This window comes from Cryptomeria japonica, chromosome 10, assembly GCF_030272615.1.
Source record: "Cryptomeria japonica chromosome 10, Sugi_1.0, whole genome shotgun sequence".
Classification (NCBI taxonomy): Eukaryota; Viridiplantae; Streptophyta; class Pinopsida; order Cupressales; family Cupressaceae; genus Cryptomeria; species Cryptomeria japonica.
In genome coordinates, this window is record NC_081414.1 from 550,087,981 (window position 1) to 550,093,801 (window position 5,821).

Sequence of the window (5,821 nt, forward strand, 5' to 3'; positions counted from 1 at the left end):
GCATGTATTTTGAAAATCTTATGAAATAAACATTGCTATCTACCATCTTGAATAATTTTCATGTTCTTGCCTGTTGAAGTTAATGTTTTGACTTCCCCTCTATGTTGTTTTGATGGGTATCTTTCTTTTTCGTTCTAATTTTAAGTGCTCTCTGTGACTAAAGGCCAAGTGGGTGGAATAAAGCCGTGTTTTGGAAAATTGGGAGGTGCCAGAATTTATGGTTAATTGATGGCCTTTATGCAAACTAATTAATACGATTTAGGGAAGTTAGGGCTCTTCCATAGATTTTCTTCTTTCTAATGGGGTTATGATTTTGGCCAATAAATTTTATATTATTATCCAATGACTTGGGGGATAAAGTTTGAAAAGAAAAACAACAAATTTCTAGTAATTGAACACTGAAAAATATGAGCTATAATGACATGTTTTTTTGTGTTATTTGTTGCATGTTAGTTTTGAAAATTTTCAAAATTATATTCTGAATTCTTAGAATTGTAACATATATATTTTATACTTATGGTATTTCTTAATATACTAATAATGGAGTTTTGGCATTATTGGTTGATTTTATGTTTATTTAGTTCATAAAAGGTTGTAACATATTATGCCATCATAAGTATCATGATCTCCTCGATGTCTTCAACATTTAGAGTTTTGTTTATTATGCCGAGAGGCATCTACAATGACATACAAATATCTGTAAACAAAAAATGGATTTTGAATAAATTTGACGTGTAGATGACAGGTAAACGCATGCATGTTTTAGTTTCTCTATAAGTATTATTTTATTACTTTGAATAAAATAGAATCATTGCCACTTGTCTCGTATATGAAATTGTTACGTCTTTAATGAGAGTGAAATAGTGCAACATTATTCAGCTCCATGTCCTTCTTGATCACTAATAAACATGCAAGACAATTATGTGATATCTCTCGGGATTATTTTACGTATATATTTTTTAGAATATAGGTATACTAATGTTTTAATCAGACAAGGGGAACATTGAACCATCCAATTAAATCTACAAAATCAACTACGGTCTTTACTCAATCATGGCAACATAAGCACCCAATTCAAATTAGAAAATATACTTTTATTTGGCTTCAATTAGTGAATATAGAGTCTAGCAAAGTTTATGAAATAGTGGAAAGCATTGTAACAGGATTTTAAAGTCTTAATGATACCGAACTGTTTGCAACACGAAAGGAGATTACCAGGCACAAAAGAAGGCTTCCCAACTTGAGTGGCCACAAAAAAAGGGAGTGAAAAGAGCCAAATGTGGTTGCTAACGGGCCTAATCATCCCTCCAGGCTAGCTGCAAACCAAGCATGTCATAGATATAAGGTGCTACGTATGACCCAACAAAGATACACTCTTCTAGTCAGAAGTCGCACTTAAAGCAATAACCGAGCCCAGTTTCCTAACCCTGCTTCACCCTCCACCTCTTAATTGGAAACAACTACTAGATGTGCTTCTCATAGAGTTGCTCATCTCACAGTACCTGTCCAAACTAGATTCATAATCTATCATAATAACATATGTTTTTGGGTCAACCTTCATCTTAGGCATGGATGACAGCTAACAGCTTGCATTGAACCGCAACTTTCTTTGCTCAAGCCTCTTGTAGTTACCACATCCAACATAAACATGACATCAAATTCTGAATCTTGCATTTCCTCTTGAATAGCAAGTGTATACTCACCCCAATAATAGCGTTTGTAACGTGACGTATATTTTCATGGTACTTAAGACAAGTTCTAGATTGTCCAATGATCTCACGTTTATTGCAGCGTAAAATCCACAAAAGACATCTCACCCAATCTTTCAGATTTGGGCTATGAAGAGATTAATGGTGGTCAATTTTAACAAATTTTCTTTTCCTTTTTAAAAGCTTTTTAACAAAAGCATGTTTTCACTAGCCTATCATATGTTCAAGATTGACATGTATGCTCTCATCAATCATAACCCACTATTTATAAATTACTTTAGTTTCAAATAATCAACTAAATTCGTATAAGATAAGTGAACATCACACAAATAATATGTTTTTGATATTAAAAGAACCATAACAAGGGTGTTGTCCCTATAACATCCACAAACTGAAGGTGTCTAAAGACAACAAAATCATAACAACCAACTAGTAATGGTTATAGTCACAACAAAATTATAGCAACCAACTAGTAACAACTATAAACACAATATTTTGAAAGCATTAAACATAACCAACCAGAGAATAACCAGAGTCCAAAACATCAGCTAGCATAAAACATATTGTAATAACCTAATAAGTTTATCAAAAGAGCCAAGCTCCAATAAACAAAAACAACAAAAAGGAAGGCCCTTATGACACGAAGCATTACTAGACTTCTTGACACCTTGGCCTGCTTGCGGCAAGGCATCGTTTCAATCCTCGGTTAGGAACTTAAAAAGCTCCTTGTGAATGCCATCCTCGCTCGCAACATCACCAAGCACCTTGTCTTGCATTAAGCAAAGTGAAGTTGCCGAACTGTGCATAACTCGAAGGTTGAATCTACATATGTTGCTCATCTTCATTTTGAACTCAAGGATTTTGTCCTTCAGCCTATGTAGTTCCTCCTCCATTTCCTTGAGCTCTTTGTCAGTTCTCTAACATCTCGTGCAACTCTCACTCGCAACATTCATCTTCACATCCTCCTCCATGCAACCTCTTCCAATCTTTCATCCCCAATTGGGTTCCCCTATTTAGCCCAGTTATTAACCGACTTCTTTAAGTTCTCATCCAAATTCTTCCCACCACCATCAACATTTCTCTCATCTTCTTTTTCATCACTCCTTCCTTTATTCTCCTTCCTCTTCTTCCAATCCATAATCAAAAAGCTTTAATCTTTTACCCTTCCCACAATCACGAGAGTTCCGTCTATTTGACCTTTTACCTTCATTCCTATTGCTCTCCCTTTCATCCTCTTCCTCCTTACTCAACTCTTCTAAATGGTAATCTTCTTATGGCTCGTGTCCTTTCCTTTCTTCTTTCTTGTTGAGGGCTTTTGGGTTTTGGGCACATCAATTTTAGTAATTATCACTAGGTGTAGGGAGTTCTGGGGGAAGCAATGAATGCAGCCTCAGGGTGTCGAATTCAGTGTTTGGTCCAAGTACTTGGTGCACCAATTAGCAAGGAGGAAACACTTGAGGCAGGGGCTTCCATAACTACGATATTCCTAGGCGAACACAGGGCTAAATGGAATGAATATAGTCTATAAATCAAGCCTTGATGCAAGGGCACATACTTTTTGTCTTGGTTTTTAGGGTCTAGGGCTTCTTTGACAAAGTGTTCCAAGGAGTGAAACAGATAGAAGGGGAAAGAGATGGTGTCATGGTTCCTAAAATAATTCAAGAGCAACATTGTTGCAAGTTTGGGCAGAATGAGCTATTGATGTGTTCTCATTGATGTCAACATGCTTTGGTTGTCATTAGTGATTGGTTGGTATAGTTGTTGATTGAGTTTCCTGTGCAGTTGTGTTGAGAGATTTGCTCCACATTTCTTCTATATTGTACATCTATTCATGTAGTTTGGATATGTTGTTAAGCAGTGTTTAGAGATACTATATTCGAGATTTGGTGCCCCGAATTGCTATGCTAAGGAAGTTGTGTTCATCGGAGTGAGATGTTTAATAGTGTTTCTGTGTGAAATGCATGCTTCACATTTCTCCGCTTTATGGCTTTTGGTGTTGTGGTTTTGGAGATAACTGATAATGTCCTTAGCTTCATTATATTCAGTTGGCACGAGTTCTTGGGCTTTAGAAGCATGGTCTCAAAGTTCGATGGTGTTTACTCTAGGTTTGGCTGACCTCGAGTGTTTACTCTTCTCATTATTGCTCCGATGATTATGGATCATTGAATAATGTGTATGATGTTTATTTTGGTCTTAGTTAAGACGTGTTGTGGTCCACTTTACATTCTTTTCCAACGCATGAATGTTTAGTTTCTAACCTAGTTTGAATTGTGTTCAAGTAAGACACTTAGCTGATCTTGAGAGATTTTGCATGTGTGAGGATGATATAAATAAAAGATACTTTGTTGATGATGGTGTGTGTGAAATGTGATATGGAAAGGAAGTGAGTTGTGGCATATGCATATGTGATGAAGGCGTATGAAAGAGGATCTATCTCCTTGATTGTTTGAGTTGGCGATAAGTGTTGTTTGAGTTGGTGAAAAGTGTTGAGCAATGTGAACTTTCATGTGTAAGCTACTGAAAACAGTGAGTCGAAGGTATCTATAGATCTTACGGCTGCATAGGTTTATTAATGGTGGATTCTTTCTCTTTTATTCTTCTTCATTTGGGTAGTGAGCCCTCCGACAGTTAGCCTTTCTTTCTTTCCTTCTTTTAGGCAGTGAGTCCTTTGGTAGTGAGCCTTTCTTTGTAAAAATCACCTTAACTAGTGTCACCCTAATAGGTGTTCATATATTGAGAATAACATTCTCTGTGTTTTTTCTCCTAAAAGATTTTCCACGTCAAATCTAGTGTATATGATGTGTTATGATTTTCATGTTCTTTAATGCTCATATCTTTTCCTAGATTTGATTTAAGGAAAAGATTTTAGTGTTGTATGTACAACCGATTCACCCCCCTCTCTCAGTTGTCTTGTGCGTAAGAACATTCAACAAGCATATGGTAAAAGTAGTAAACTTTATGACGACCTTCCAAAGTAAAATATTTCATAATCATCAAGCATACTATTTTCTAGTGGTCGGGCAACTCTTCTCTCGCATATCCACTTTGCAGCTTCACAAGGGATTCATTCCCACAAAAGAACTGGTTAAGACTTTCACTATTCGCCACATGACTAGTTCTTTTCCACTTCCTGCCTTCCATGGAGAGGCTACTCGCTTGCACAATCACTTCTTCGCTAACTTCAAACGAAATTCCTCAGATGATGACCCTCCTATTAACCTAGGAGGTAGAAAATTGCATCTACAGTTCTTCATCAAACCCTTGCATTAGTTCAAGGTACTCATCAACCCTGCCTTCCCTACAAATGTGTGATACAATTTTTTATATTCTTGAACTCATCCATCTTATCGGGCTCAGTCCGCACACGGTCTCCCCCCATTTTGTGAGTAGTATGAGAGTTTTGTAGAAAAACCAGAGAAACACTAGAAATATTTCTAGAAATGTTGTAGTAAATTTGAAGGCAAGTCTTGTGTAGGCCGTTAGAATCATAAATGCGCCTATATCTTTTCGTTATCCCTCGTGTGTGCTAGCAACACAACATGCAATAAGACTTGTGATAACATAATTGAAGTTCACATGCTTTCTTTCTCAAGGGATTAACTTGTTATCATTGCTCCAACTCCCACATGAATCGCTATAATGATGCCTAAACATCATATCGTAGCAAAATAAAAGACAAAAGACACAAAATGTGGGCCCCACTCCACATCAATGTATATGGGTTGCCAATTCCAGCATGACTGTACCACCTTCACCAAGAAGTCCACCTCAGCTGATTCCACATCATCCAAAGCCCACCCCTCTTCATATTCAAATTTTTCTGCCATCTATATGCAAACTTGCAACCCCCATCCCAAATTGATAGGTGTTGCAAAAGTCGGTTCCCCAAGAGATGGATGTTACCCATTAGACTCTACTACCAAGGACTCTCCATACAGGAGCATCTGAACATTATTGGGGAGGGTATCCTTCCTCCTTCAACATCTCCATCCTTTAGTTTGGAAGCCAAGCGTCGTCAAGACATCCACAACCATATTTATCGCCCTATAGACATGACCAATATCAAAGTGTTCTAACCCCAACAAAAAGTTGTAGATGTCTCTGTTTATCGC